This window comes from Triticum dicoccoides, chromosome 1B (genome assembly GCF_002162155.2).
Source record: "Triticum dicoccoides isolate Atlit2015 ecotype Zavitan chromosome 1B, WEW_v2.0, whole genome shotgun sequence".
In the NCBI taxonomy this organism is placed as follows: domain Eukaryota; kingdom Viridiplantae; phylum Streptophyta; class Magnoliopsida; order Poales; family Poaceae; genus Triticum; species Triticum dicoccoides.
The window spans coordinates 501,134,024-501,150,229 of NC_041381.1; the positions used below are offsets into that span (position 1 = coordinate 501,134,024).

The following is a 16,206-nucleotide window of genomic DNA, read 5'->3' on the forward strand; positions in this document are numbered from 1 at the left end:
TCCGGACACCACCAAGGATGCGGGCCTAAGCTGCAATCGCCTAGATGCCCAAGTAAGTAGTCTTAAAGCCGGATACTTCATTTATATTTATCATAACTGTTATTCTAAAAATCCCTCCGTGGCCAGGAATGGCTCAACAAGGCGGAGAGAATCAGGTGTCCGGCGCCACTCCCCGAAGGCTCGCCCGGTCCAACCATTGCCAAGATGCTTGGCCGGGTGCTCAGCAAAATCCCCTCAGGGAAAGGCGAAGGAAAGGGCAGTGAAGCCGAACTTCACACACTATGCATCCAGACCAGGGGAATCGCTACCTCTCCTATGGAGGATAGTCAGGAGGGGAAGGTTAAAGTCTCCTCCCCACGTGGGAAGAAGAGGGCAGCCTCCAAAGACTTGGAGGCGGAGGCGCCCAAGCAAGGGAAGAAGGTATCACCAGGGGGCTCTGCCGCGACGGGCACCCTCACCGCATCGTGCCCGCCAACGGGCCAGCCCTCCACCGAGCCGTAAGTTATTCATTAATTCGAAGGTATGGTGTTACTCCGAGATTCATAACCGGGACTTCGTCTCTTGTAGTCCGGCGAGTAGCTCTTCTCAACAGAGTTCGTCTTCGGGGGACCTTCGTCCGGAGATGATGGAGAGTGAGACTCCACCCACCTCTCCGCCTCATGAAGCGGGCGACACGGAGGTGTCGTCACGGAGGAGTCCGGATCTGCCGAAGCCAGAGGCGAACACGTCAGTCCCCCTGGGCCCGGAGCGTTTGGCTCCCACGGGGGGCGATGAGAAGGGTCCGGCACAGTTCAATGTCCGGCCGGACGTACTAACAGGCCTTCTGGAGCGAGCCGCACTCTCGGAGGAGCACCGCTCTTTAATGAGCATGATGCTCATGAAGATTTCATCCGCTACCAGGGGTTTGAATGAAGCATTTACAAGCCTGCTCAAAGGCTTTGAGGTATGTAGTGAAAAATGCACTATTTTTTGGTTATGAAGCACGCGCTAGGTGTGCTCCCTATGGATAGTAGCCCCTGAGACTCTGGTTGCCCGCCGTAGGCGGCAAACAGGGGATCATATAGTAATGGCTGCGCTGTATATTTGCGCGGGTATATAAGGATCCGGCAGCCGACCAGTCTGTCGAAGTTGCCGAACTAATGAGGCAGATCGGATCTATTGATGCTGATATCACGCTGGTGAACAAATGGCTGGAGGAGTCACAGGGTACGTGCTCTGCTTCCCTTATTATGTTGTATAGGAAAATGCAAAAATGACGTAATGTTTAATACCCTGTGTATGCACTGCAGATGGTGCTGCTGCCGTGGAGGCCCTAAGGGCAGAGCTTGCTCAAGCCAAGGAGCAAGCTCGGGCTAGCAATGTGGCTGCCTTAAAGGCGGCCGAAGAGTTGAGAGTTGAACAGGCTGCTCATCGCCGAAGCGAGGAAAAGATAGCCGAAATGGCTGAAGAGTTGAAAAATGCCGCCGACCGGTATGTGCTCCTTGAAAAGAAGAATAAGGCTAGTTCGGCCGAGCTGGACAAGGCACTTAATGCCGCCAAGGAGATGCGGACCGAGATCCGGGGTATGCGGGAGGAGCTCCAACAAGCCGACAAAATCGTGGCTGGGGGCTCCTACCTACTGCGGACGAAGTTTTTGGATCCAAAGTATGCTCCCCTAGCTAGGCGCTGGAGTCCTGCAGACGCATATGCGGATTTGACAAATAGTACAGTTGACGCTGCCAAGTTCTTCGAGGATCAAAGTGATAAGGAAGTGGAGAAGCTTTTCTGGTTGCAATTCAATGCTCCCACTCGCCCGCTGCTGTTAAATGAGAAGGTGGCTATTGTGGCGGAGCTTCATAGGCTGTTCGGGCTTGCAATGCGGTCTGTAATAGACCATCTTTGGCCAGCAAGGCCCAAGCGGACAGTTATTTTGGTTTGGTGCAACAATTCCTTTGGGTCGTGTCTCGGATTGACGCCATGAGGAGGTCAGCGTGCATAGAGGGTGCGCGGATGGCTCTTGCCCGCGTAAAAGCCTATTGGACAGATATGGAGGCCACTATTGTAGCCACCCAGGATCCGGCGGGTGGCCAATATCCGGCCGAGCACTACTTGGCGCAGGTCACGGAAGGTGCCCGCCTAATAGAGGCGTAGTGTTCGAAGAATGTCCTCTTCGAGTGATAAGTCGAATCATTATAAAAAACAATGTTCATTTTGATTATGAGGCTATATTTATACTTTGTGCCTGAAATTATGATTGTGTCCCCTGTACGGCCATTTTTATATGTATAAGTAGCCGAAAGATAGCAGTCGTTGGCTTCAGCCCCCACGCATATAATGCGGGGGTGTTCGTGAAAAATGTGCTTAATCACACTTCATCCAATGTCTTGGTCCATTAAGGAGGTGATCGCACGTCGAACTAGGCAACCGGACTATATAGCTATAAAACTTTCGCTTAGCCATGGGAGTCTAATGATCGGGCTACTATGTAGCCCCTGGTACATTCGCATGCATCCGAATACGGGCGCGTATGTACATGGCCGGGAAACGTCCCTTCGTTAATGTGGAGGAATCCTTAGAGATTCCGGTGAGTCTTCGAGTGGTTGAACAGTCTCTCGTTGTATCATGACAGTCAGTTTTCGGCTTTCTCTACTGAGGCGCTTATCCAGAATAACCAGGGCGCGATCGCAGTAGTTCTCCTTTGGCCTGCCTTAGCCGATAGTAACGGAACATAAGGCGGCAAACCCAGGAGCCGGGCAAACCCAGCATTTGACCAAAGACATGATTCGGAGCTGATGCATATAAGGCCAAACTCGTGACGCCGAACACTCCCGAAGGTATTCGGTCTTTGTGAAAGAAAATAGGTTGACGAAAGCCTGCTATAAACCCTAAGGTTCCAGGTACGTGCGATGAATCTGTCATGGCAAAATGCCAATAACGGCAGTATCCTCTGTGGGTATGGAACCCATGGGATGGTTAAACAACAAGAGGCAGTAGAAAAGGTTTATACATGGGCTTAATCTAAAAAGAAACCTGTTGAACGGGGCCCTGCTGCACGTCTGCGCCTTTGTCTCCATTGTGCCGTATCCTGGAAGGGTATCGCGTCTACAGTTGTCTGTGAAAAAGAAAAAAGAAAACTCGTAGGAGAGTACAACGTAAGTATGTGATGGATAAAAGTGTTAGACACTGGTCTGCCCATAAGGTTGACCCAGTGTGGGGCTGTATTAAATATTTATAGCCCCTAGTTTCCGCTATGGGAGTACATATACGGTGCCCTGGTTGAATTTTATCCGGGCTACCGGACTCGTCTAACCGCGTCTGTGGTCTTAATGACCAGTCATGTTTATGGTATTTGGAGGCCGCTTATAGTCCAGCCGCCAGGGCCGTCGCGTGTTCCTCTGCGCGTGAAGAGCGCTCTGTGATTCCGCTAACGGTGATGACACCACGTGGACCGGGCATCTTGAGTGTAAGGTAGCCATAATGCGGCAAATGCGTTGAAGCGGGCGAAGGCCGTTCTTCTGAGCAATGCATGATAGCCGCTTTAGAAGGGGGTGATAGTGAAGAGTAGTTCTTCGCTTCTGGAGTTGCCTGGGGAGCCGAATGTTACTTCCAGCACGACGGAGCCCCTGTCGTAGGCTTCAACGCCTGGTATCACCCCTTCAAAGGTGGTGTTGCTTTGGCTAATTCTGGATGGGTTTATCCCCATTCTGCGGACAGTGTCCTCGTATATTAAGTTGAGACTACTGCCACTGTCCAGGAGGACACGGGTGAGACGGTATCCGTTGATTATTGGGTCAAGCACCAAGGCCTGTGATCCTCCACGCCGAATACTAGTTCGGCCGTCCATGTGATCGAAAGTGATCGGACAAGACATCTAGTAGTCAGATGTGGGTACGATGGGCTCTACCTCGTGCGCGTCTCTGAGCGCGCGTTCTTGCCTTCTCATGAATGTGTGAGTTGCGTGGATCATGTTTATTGTTTTAACCTCTGGAGGGAATTTTTTCTGTCCCCCAGTGTTCGGCTGGCGAGGTTCGTCCTCGTCTTCACTTGGTGTTTCCCTCCCTTTGTGTTTGGCATTTAATTTGCCGGCCTGCTTGAAGACCCAGCACTCTCTATGGGTGTGGTTCGCAGGTTTCTCCGGGGTGCCATGAATTTGGCATAGTCTGTCCAAGACTTTGTTCAGACCGGACGGTCCCTCTTTACTGCCTTTGAATGGCTTCTTTTGCTGAGAGCCCCGGAATCCAGCATTAACCGTTGTGTTATCCGGGCTCTCTTCCTTGTTTTGGCGTTTATGTTTATTACGCCGTGGCTTCCCGTTGCCATCCCTTATTCGGATGTGCTGGGGTCGCTGGTGCCTTTATGGGCTAACCAGCTATCTTCACCTGTGCAAAAGCGGGTCATAAGGCTTGTTAAGGCTGCCATTGTCCTTGGCTTTTCCTGGCCGAGGTGTCTGGCGAGCTATTCGTCACGGATGCTATGTTTGAATGCCGCTAAGGCTTCGGCGTCCGGACAATAGACAATTTGATTCTTTTTAGTGAGGAATCTGTTCCAAAGGTTGCGGGTGGACTCTCCGGGTTGTTGGATTATGTGACTTAGATCGTCTGCGTCCGGAGGCCGGACATAAGTCCCTTGAAAGTTGGCCCTGAAAGCGTCCTCGAGTTCCTCCCAACTCCCAATTGAGTTTTCAGGGAGGCTTTTCAACCAGTGCAGAGCTGGTCCCTTCAGCTTGAGGGGAAGGTATTTGATGACATGGAGATTGTCCCCACGAGCCATGTGAATATGCAGGATAAAATCCTCGATCCAGACCCCGGGGTCTGTCGTTCCGTCATATGCCTCTATGTTCACAGGTTTGAAACCTTGTGGGAATTCATGGTCCAGTACTTCTTTGGTGAAGCACAGGGGGTGAGCAGCCCCTCTGTATTTGGACGCGACGTGGCATGTAGTCGGCTGTTGTTGTGTCCGGAGTTTATTCCGAACTGGTATGTGGCCTGTATTAGCGTTTGGGTGACCATAGTCCCTCGCCGGGGTGTGTCCTTTGGATCCGTAGATGGACCTGGCTACACCGGCCTTCTTATCCAGCTTCTCACGTAGATCATGCGCGGTGCCAGTAGCCGCCCTGTTGTGGTTGTGAAGCGGTACCTCTGGTCTCCTGGTTGTATTATTCTTTGGTGGAACGGCCTCGTCGTCGAATTCTGGCAGTAGCATGCATTTTGGATAGCTCTTTGTATGGCGATCGTCGCCATATCTTTCTTCGGTGTCTAGCACTTTGTTCCATCTGCGGCTGAGCTTTTCCTGTGCGGCCTTAAGCCATTGTTTCTGCTTCTTTAGACTTCTTGTTGTGGCCATAAGCTTTCGGTGGAGGTTGTCTCATTCCACTTGTTCGTCCGGGATGATGAATGCATCGTCGCCCAGACTATGTTCCTGTTCTGGGGCGGTTTCATGAGCGCGTCCCTCCTTATCATTGCGATCGGGTATTTGCTCCGAACTTGGTTTGGCGTGACCTGGCTCGTCCTGCTCCATCGCTGGGTCCATGTGGTCGTTACTACCTTCGGGGCTTACTGGTATGTCGACCCTTCTTGCGCTCTTGTCGCTATTTTTTCCTGTTGCTGGACTTTGAGCGGTGTCTGTGCCACCATTTTGGCGTTTGCCCGGGTGTTTTATCGTCCGGATTATCGCTGTCGTCCTTCTTGGGTGCGTCTACCATGTATATATCATGTGACAAGGTAGTAGTCCCGCGCCCCAGAGATTCTGAAGCTTCTCCTGCATCGTCGTCCATATCGTCGATGTCTTCGGAGTCGAAGTTAAGAACGTCGGTTAAATCATCGATCGCAACAATGAAGTGGGTGGTGGGTGGGCAACGAATTCCTTCATCGCCTGCTTCCCACTTAGGCCGGACATAGTTCGGCCCAGAGCCTCTTGACAAAGAGAGAGACTTTAATGAGTTCAGCATGTCGCCGAAGGGCGAGTGCTGGAAGATGTCCGCAGCGGTAAACTCCATTACCGGAGCCAAACTTGGTTTGGCTGGCTCAAGGGTATGCCGGAACCAACAGCCGGATACGAGTCCGGGGGTCCGGGGTTACAAGCCTCCACAGAGATGAGACCTGTGTTTGGCTCCATCGTCGATGAGTCCACACCTCCGTCCTTGGGCAACGCGATCTGCTCCGGATTTAGATCTGGGGCTGCTGCAGGGATGATGTCCTGAGCATTGTCCAACAGCAGGTCTAGGCCGTGCTCCTCGTGACTGTCCGGCGCTCCTGGCACAGGGCCGAATCCATCGAAGATCAAATCTCCGCGAACATCCGCCGTGTAGTTCAAGTTTCCGAACCTGATCTGGTGGCCAGGGGCGTAGCTGTCGATCTGCTCCAGATGGCCAAGCGAATTAGCCCGCAGTGCGAAGCCGCCGAACACAAAGATCTGTCCGGGGAAAAAAGTCTCGCCCTGGACCGTGTTGTTGACGATTGAAGACGCCATCAAGCCTTGAAGCGATGACACAGAGGAACTCTCAATGAAAGCACCAATGTCGGTGTCAAAACCGGCGGATCTCGGGTAGGGTGTCCCGATCTGTGCGTCTTAGGCTGATGGTAATAGGGAGCAAGGGACACAATGTTTACCCAGGTTCGGGCCCTCTCGATGGAGGTAAAACCCTACTTCCTGCTTGATTAATATTGAAGATATGAGTAGTACAAGAGTAGATCTACCACGAGATCGTAGAGGCTAAACCCTAGGAGCTAGCCTATGATGGTATGATTGTGATTGTGATCGGCCTTCTAAGGACCATCCTCTCCGGTTTATATAGACACCAGAGAGAGCTAGGATTTACATGGAGTCGGTTATAAGGAAGGAAACATAATATCCGGATCGCCAAGCTTGTCTTCCACGCAAAGGAGAGTCCCATCCGGACACGGGCCGAAGTCTTGAGTCTTGTATCTTCATGCTTCAATAGTCCGGACGATGTATATAGTCCGGCTGTCCGGATACCCCCTAATCCAGGACTCCCTCACCCTCCACCCACTCTTCATTCATGGAGAGAGATCAGAACATGCCTACACTTCCAACATACATTTTCTGAGAGAGAACCACCTACACTTGTGTTGAGGTCAAGATATTCCATTCCTACCACAAGAATCTTGATCTCTAGCCTTCCCCAAGTTGCTTTCCACTCAAATCTTCTTTCCACCAAATCCAAATCCTGTGAGAGAGAGTTGAGTGTTGGGGAGACTATCATTTGAAGCACAAGAGCAAGGAGTTCATCATCAACACACCATCTATTACCTTTTGGAGAGTGGTGTCTCCTAGATTGGTTAGGTGTCACTTGGGAGCCTCCGTTAAGATTGTGGAGTTGAACCAAGGAGTTTGTAAGGGCAAGGAGATCGCCTACTTCGTGAAGATCTACCCGAGTGAGGCAAGTCCTTCGTGGGCGACGGCCATGGTGGGATAGACAAGGTTGCTTCTTCATGGACCCTTCGTGGGTGGAGCCCTTCGTGGACTCGTGCAACCGTTACACTTCGTGGGTTGAAGTCTCCATCAATGTGGATGTACGATAGCACCACCTATCGGAACCACGGATAAAAAATCTCCATGTCAACATTGCGTTTGCTTCCTCAAACTCCTCCCTTTACCTTCATATGCAATTGTTTTACATTCCGCTGCTATACTCTTAGAATTGCATGTGTAGGTTGATTGCTTGACTTGTTCTAAGTTGCTAAAATCTGCCAAGAACTAAAATCGGGAAAAGGCTAGGTTTTTATTTGGTCAGGTAGTCTAATCACCCCCCCCCCCTCTAGACATACTTTCGATCCTACATCACCTTAGCAGCAAAAATTTGCAATAAATAAAGCACTAGAACAAAAACTAATTGGACCATTGAAGGAGTCACATACCGAAGAACAATCCCCCAAAGCGGTTTTTTGAATGGAGCTTTGAGCAAGGAGATCGAAAATGACAGCAAAACGAGCAAGAACACGGGTTTGAGCTACGGGAGAGTTTTTTCTGGAGGAAGACGAAGTATGTGGGTGCTGGAATAAGTGGAGAGGGGTCACATGGGGCCCACAAGGCAGGGGGGCGCGCCCAGAGGGTAGGGCGCGCCCTCCACCCTCATGACCAAATGGCGGGTCCCCCTGGTGTGTTCTAAGTGCCAGATATTCTCAAATGTTCTACAAAAAATCATACTCAATTTTCAGGGCATTTGGAGAACTTCTATTTTTGAGGTATTTTTTTATTGCATGGATAATTCAGAAAACAGATAGAAAATACTATTTTTCTTTATTTATTCTAAATAACAGAAAGTAAAAGGAGGGTATAGAAGGTTGTGCTTTCTAACTTCATCCATCTCATGCTCATCAAAAGGAATCCACTAACAAGGTTGATCAAGTCTTGTTAGCAAACCTCCTTCAAATAACATGGAACCGAAGAATTTTAGTATAACACTAGATTACCTCAACAGGGATATGCATGTCCCCAACAATAAGAATATCATATTTCTTTTTGACAGTAGGAAGAGGGAATTCAAAACCTCCAATAGTAAGTGTTGAAATTTCCAATAGAATTGATACTATGAACTTGAGGTTGTTTCTTTGGAAAGTGTACCGTATGCTCATTACCATTAACATGAAAAGTGACATTGCCTTTGTTGCAATCAATAACAGCCCCTGCAGTATTTAGAAAAGGTCTACCAAGGATGATCGACATACTGTCATCCTCGGGAATATCAAGAATAACAAAGTCTGTTAAAATAGTAACGTTTGCAACCACAACAGGCAAATCCTCACAAATACCGATGGGTATGGCAGTTGATTTATCGGCCATTTTCAAAGAGATTTCAGTAGGTGTCGACTTATTCAAATCAAGTCTACGGTATAAAGAGAAAGGCATAACACTAACACCGGCTCCAAGATCACATAAAGCAGTTTTAACATAGTTTCTTTTAATGGAGCATGGTATAGTTGGTACTCTTGGATCTCTGAGTTTCTTTGGTATTCCACCCTTAAAAGTGTAATTAGCAAGCATGGTGGAAATTTCAGTTTCCGGTATCTTTCTTTTATTTGTAACAATATCTTTCATATACTTAGCATAAGGATTCATTTTAAGCATATCAGTCAAACGCATACGCAAAAAGATAGGTCTAATCATTTCAGCAAAGCACTCAAAATCCTCATCATCCTTTTTCTTGGATGGCTTATGAGGAAAAGGCATGGGTTTCTGAACCCATGGTTCTCTTTCTTTGTCGTGCTTCCTAGCAATGAAGTCTCTCTTATCATAACGTTGATTCTTTGATTGTGTGCTATCAAGATCAACAACAGGTTCAATCTCTACCTCATTATTATTACTAGGTTGATCATCAAGATGAACATCATCATTAACATTATCACTAGGTCCATGTTCATTACCAGATTGTGTTTCAGCATCAGAAATAGAAATATCATTGGGATTCTCGGGTGTGTCAACAATAGGTTCACTAGAAGCATGCAAAGTCCTATCATTTTTCTTTTTTTCTTAGAAGGACTAGGTGCATCAATATTATTTTTCTAAGAATCCTGCTCAACTCTCTTAGGATGGCTCTCAGGATACAGAGGTTCTTGGGTCATTTTACCACCTCATAACTCTAACAACATTATCATTGTTCTTATTATTTAATTCATTGAGCAGATCATCTTGTGCCTTAAGTACTTGTTCTACTTGAGTGGTAACCGTGGATGCATGTTTACTAATAAGCTTAAGGTCACCTTTAACTCTAGACATATAATCACTCAAGTGTTCAACCATATAATCATTATGTTTCAATTGTCTACCAACATAAGCATTGAAGTTTTCTTGTTTAACAATGAAATTATCAAACTCATCCAAGCATTGACTAGCAGACTTATTACGAGGAATGTCACCTTCATCAAATCTATAAAGTGAATTTACCTTTACTACCTGTGCCGGGTTATCAAGACCATGTATTTCTTCAATAGGTGGTAAATCCTTAACATCTTCAGCTTTAATACCTTTTTCTTTCATAGACTTCTTTGCCTCTTACATATATTCAGGACTGAGAAATAGAATACCCCTTTTATTTGGAGTTGGCTTAGGAGTTGGTTCAGGAAGTGTCCAATCATTATCATTACTCAATATATTATTCAATAGCAATTCAGCTTGCTCAACAGTTCTTTCCCTGAAAACACAACCAACACAACTATCCAGGTGGTCTCTCGAAGCATCGCTTAGTCAATTATAAAAGATATCAAGTATTTCGTTTTTCTTGAGAGGATGATCAGGCAAAGCATTAAGTAATCGGAGAAGCCTCCCCCAAGCTCGTGGGAGACTTTGTTCTTCAATTTGCACAAAACTAAATATTTGCACAAAAAGGTCTTGAATAACCCACAAGTATAGGGGATCATAACAGTTTTTGAGGGTAGAGTATTCAACCTAAATTTATTGATTCGACACAAGGGGAGCCAAAGAATATTCTCAAGTATTAGCAGTTGAGTTGTCAACTCAACCACACCTGAAAGACTTAATATCTGCAGCAAAATATTTAGTAGCAAAGTAGTATGGAAGTAACGGTAATGGTGGCAAATGTAACAGTAGCAGTTTTGTAGTAATGGTAACAGTGGCAACGGAGAAGTAACGTAACAAAGATCAATATGTGAAAAGCTCGTAGGCAATGGATCAAGGATAACTATGTCAGATGCAATTCCTCATGCAACAGTTATAACATAGGGTGACACAGAACTAGCTCAGTTCATCAATGTAATGTAGGCATATATTCCGAATATAGTCATACGTGCTTATGGAAAAGAACTTGCATGACATCTTTTGTCCTACCCTCCCGTGGCAGCGAGGTCCTATTGGAAAATAAGGGATATTAAGGCCTCCTTTTAATAGAGTACCGGACCAAAGCATTAGCACTTAGTGAATACATGAACTCCTCAAACTACGGTTATCACCGGGAAATGTCCCGACTATTGTCACTCCGGGGTTGCTGGATCATAACACGTAGTAGGTGACTATAACTTGCAAGGTAGGATCAAGAACTCACATATATTCATGAAAACATAATAGGTTCAGATCTGAAATCATGGCACTCGGGCCCTAGTGACAAGCATTAAGCATGGCAAAGTCATAGCAACATCAATCTTAGAACATATGGATACTAGGGATCAAACCCTAACAAAACTAACTCGATTACATGGTAAATCTCATCCAACCCATCACCGTCCAGCAAGCCTACGATGGAGTTACTCACGCATGGTACGATGGGATTACTCACGCACGGCGGTGAGCATCATGAAATTGGTGATGAAGGATGGTTGATGATGACGATGGCAATGGATTCCATCTCCGGAGCCCCAAACAGACTCCAGATCAGCCCTTCCTAGAAAGAACAGGGCTTGGCGGCGGCTCCGTGTTGTAAAACGCGATGATCCTTCTCTCTGATTTTTTTTCTCCCCGAACATGAATATATAGAGTTGGAGTTGAGGTGTGTGGAGGTCTAGGGGAGCCACGAGGGAGGGGGCGCACCCTGCACCCTCGTGGACAGGGTGTGGGCCTCCTTCTGTTGATTCTTTCGTCAATATTTTTTATTAATTCCAAAACGTGACTCCGTGAAGTTTCGGGTCATTCCGAGAACTTTTATTTCTGCACTAAAATAACACCATGGCAGTTCTGCGAAAAACAAACTCCCCCAAGCTTAAACCATTGCTCGTCCTTAAGCAATTCAGTTGACAAACTGAAAGTGGCAAAGAAAAACTTTTACGAACTCTGTTTGATCTTGTTGTTGCAAATATGTAAAGTCAGCATTCAAGTTTTCAGCAAAGATCATGAACTAACCACATTCACAATAACATTTAGGTCTCATGTTTACTCATATCAATGGCATAATCAACTAGCGAGCAATAATAATAAATCTCAGATGACAACACTTTCTCAAAACAATCATAATATGATATTACAAGATGGTATCTCACTAGCCCTTTCTGAGACCGCAAAACATAAATGCAGAGCACCCCTGAAGATCAAGGACTGACTAGACATTGTAATTCATGGCAAAAGAGATCCAGTAATGGTCATACTCAATGCAGATTAATAGCAATGCATGCAAATGATAGCGGTGCTCTCCAACTGGTGCTTTTTAATAAGAGGATGATGACTCAACATAAAAGTAAATAGATAGGCCCTTCACAGAGGGAAGCAGGGATTTGCAAAGGTGCCAGAGCTCGAGTTTTGATACAGAGATAAATAATATTTTGAGCGGCATACTTTCATTGTCGACATAACAATCAAAAGATCTCGATATCTTCAATGCTACATACATTATAGGCGGTTCCCAAACAGAATGGTAAGTTTATACTCTCTCATCACCAACAAGCACATTCCACGGCTGGTTCGAAACAACGGGTATCGTCCAACTAACAACAATCCTAGGGTACCGTCCGAAAAAACGCGATGAATCCTTCTCTCTGATTTTTTTTCTCCCCGAATGTGAATATATAGAGTTGGAGTTGAGGTCGGTGGAGGTTCAGGGGACCCACGGGGAAGGGGGCGCGCCCTGCACTCTCGTGGACAGGGTGTGGGCCCCTTTCTGTTGATTCTTTCGCCAATATTTTTTATTAATTACAAAATGTGACTCCGTGAAGTTTCAGGTCATTCCGAGAACTTTTATTTCTGCACAAAAATAACACCATGGCAGTTCTGCTAAAAATAGCGTCAGCCCGGGTTAGTTCCATTCAAATCATGCAAGTTAGAGTCCAAAACAAGAGCAAAAGTGTTTGAAAAAGTAGATACGTTAGAGACGTATCAACCATGAATGTGATAGTTGGACCGGCCACCTTCAGGGATCGTTTGGTTGTCACGTATCCCTCCGGGATCCCTGTTGAAACCCAGGGCGTGTAACCCATGGGGCAAGTCAACCCGGGGAAAGCCCACGGCGCATTTGGTCGCTCGCCCACCACGGGCTTTCCTCCCCGATCCCCGTCATTTCCACGGAGAAACAATCCACACCTCCAGGGGTCGGGGAGAAAACCCTCCAGGCGACGGCACTAGTGGCGGAGAACAGCGCATCGACCTTCCTCACGCGACGGTTCCAAAGCGATGGCCTCGGCGGCGACGACGGCGGCCCAGCGGTCGTCCTTCTCCGGTCCCCAAGACCCCGCTTCAAAGTCTTGTTTCTCCCGTTCATGCCCAATGAATTGTGGTTGCAGATCTAACGTGAGCATTGATGAGTAATGGCTGCAGATCTAACTCACATGTTCCTCTTCTTTCACCTGCAGACCAGTAATGGATGCAGATCTAACTCACTAGCTAGTGCACTGATGAATGAGCTCTTTTTTATTTGGGGTTAATAAAGTTGTGATCTATATTTTAATGCCTTCATACCACTAAGTTTAGATCAGAATCACTACTACTAAGTTCAAATCAGAAGCACTACATTGGTAGTATATCCAGTGATTGAATTGTATGGAGCCAACCTATATAGTAAATATCTCAATTCTTGATTAGAGTGTGCAGTTTGGTGCTATTCTTCACATATCTTACTATGGTTGCTGCCCTTTTTTATATCTATATATGCATGTTTGATTATTGCTCATGTAGCTATGGGATGTATCTATGGATTTTGCTTGTACTTGCTTTGAAGTATGACAAATCTCAGTTCTTTGGATGTTGGTCATACCTATTCCTTTATGGAGGTGTAGTAGCAGTTTTCTTTTGTAAATGGTTAGCACAATACAACATTTAATTTCACCCTAAATGAGCAGTTAATATGGTTAGAAGCAGATATGTTCACTTTTATCTTGCTGCAATTTTTGTTATCTGTTCTTTAGGTCGCTGCTGACGAAAAGTATAGTAACTTAGTGATGATAAAAAAAGGAAGTACAGTAGCTTGTCAGATAACTAAGAAGGCTACTTTTTGTTTCATCGAGATAGTTATTTATATGCTAGTTTGATGTTTGGTCGAGATAATTATTTGAGATAATCTTTGGTGCAATCAAATAACCCCATTAGCTGGCTGATCCAGTCTTCTAGTTTGATTTCTTTGATTTTGTTCAGTTCATCAAAGGTGATTGGTTCCTAGTCCAATGAAGGAGTTAGGAGTACAGCATAGGTGACTCCAGATATGCAGCAGTGTATGTATTCTCATCTTAATTATGACGCATTAGACATTGATAAGCAACTAAAGAAGCTCGCTCTGCTTCTTGTGCATTAATATGTGTACTAGCATTCTCAGGTTTGTGCCGATTAAGTCGCTCTTGTTTAGTTAGTTTTGTTAGTGAAGCTCAAGCAAACATCCTTTTGCAACGGGCTTAAAGATTGATCCCCACTCAGACTTTAGACTTGATTATTAACCTAATGTATTTTGCTTTAATAAATAGGTGATCCAAAGGCGAAAGGACAGTGCAGCTTGGCCTGGAGATTGAGACAAACAAAGTTACTACTTCATGCATGATAGGTGAGGTATGTTTCTTGAGAAATGACTGAAAATACCTATATAAAATATCCGGAGGCGTCGGCGGCGGTGACGTGCTATTAAGGACCTCTTCCAACTTATGCAAAAGTTTTCTACAGAACTTCTTCCAAAATAATAATACTTCTCATGTTAATCTTATAATATTTCTGTGATGTGTATATATGCTCCTCATGATCATTGTCACGTAGTAGCAGTAGTAATAATAAAGCTTGATCATGTTAATCTTACAATATGCTTTTTCTGCTCTGCTGACCAAATGCCTCCCTCTCTTTTTCTTCCTTGACTGCTTCAGTTTATCCCAGATTGTATTATTTTCTTAAACTGAACGTGTTGCTTGAGTGCTTGACTAATTTGGAACTGATCAGTTTTCTTATAGCCGGTTGTCGGAGAGTTCAGACAACCGAGAGGTACAATATCATGTCTGCTTCCTGTTAATTCCTTTATTGGAAGGCATGCTGATGCAGGTTCTGTTACTTAGATTAGGATCAGTCGAACTGGATTAGCAATGTCCATAACAAATTGCATCTTTCCATGCTCGGTTTACCTTGTGCAGCTAGTATGTGTGCCCTTTTTTATCCAGTAGAGAGGTTTCTGATTTGTTTAACCACTTGGACAGAAAAATCCATGCTGATATTTGATAATGTAATATCGTACAATGATTATTGTTTTTAAGAAGTAAAAAAAACATACTTAAAATCACTACCTTTTCTCTGCAGGTTTCTTGCCGGAAGTTGATGGAAATATTCAAGAAGTTGATGATGGAAGTTACTCCGAGCTTAGTATGGAGCATGGACAGTTCACATAACTGCAATTTAATAAATGGAACAAAATATTGTATACTTTTGGACTTGTAACTACAAGTACCATTTTCCCTGCTGATGATGCATAATTTGTTTGACTTGACATGTAATTAAGACTGGTATGCATGTGTGGATGTGAGTTGAATATATTCTAAATATTGTGTATTTTGATTTTCCTGAATTTCCCTTCAAAATTATATTTCAGATTTTATTCTCAATTGTTTTCAACCTCTGTGAAACGGGACAGTATATATACTGGAATTGCTATGACGTTTTTGTGGAAAATACTGTATTCATTTGTGGCCAGTTTTGATTAAAATGGGTGAATTCGATTTTTGCATGTCCCCTCCCTTTTCCCTTGGTGTCCAAACAGCAAAGGGGTATTTCCCGTGGTGGTCCTGGGATCCCAGGTGAGCAGGGAAATCCCCCCTTGGGGGCTTATTGCCCAGGGTTTGTCATCCCCAACAACCAAATTAGCCCTCAATGGCAAAACCTCGGTGTTCGGGAAGGTGTTTTGGGGTGGGACTGAGGTGTTGCACACCAATGTGACGGATCTCCGGACTCGGCGCTGCTAGGCCTGGCGTACATGCTTTCGCATGGGCGTCGCCTAGTGCACGAACTAGAGTTGGTTACTGCTCGTATGTGTGACGCAGTGAGGTGACTTTTCTCCCTTTTTTATTTTTTGTTTGTTTAAATCTTGAAATATTCTAAACATATATATTCTTTACTTAAATATTTAAGAATGTTCACCGCTCATCTAAAAAATGTCCGTCAATGTTACAATTTTGTTCGCACAATTTTCAGAAAAATGCTCGTGACATTTAAAACGTGTTCACATTTAAAATATTGTTCATTATATATTTTTCAAATGTTCATGAAAATGTAAAAGTTTGTTCATGTAATTCATAAATATATTTGTACAATTCAAAAAAAAATTAATGACATTTGAATATGTTCACGTGTTTAAAAAACATGTTTCATGAC

The 16,206-nt window shown here is 45.1% G+C and overlaps 1 long non-coding RNA gene across 1 annotated transcript in view; it reads left to right on the forward strand.

Moving 5' to 3' along the window:
* Positions 1–1,994: 1,994 nt before the first annotated feature.
* Positions 1,995–16,206, forward strand: part of LOC119344613 — a 16,305-nt gene continuing 2,093 nt past the window's right edge. Inside the window, exons 1-2 of the long non-coding RNA XR_005166742.1 lie at positions 1,995–2,004; positions 5,700–5,705. This is a non-coding gene — a long non-coding RNA (uncharacterized LOC119344613). The remainder of the gene's footprint in view (positions 2,005–5,699; positions 5,706–16,206) is intronic.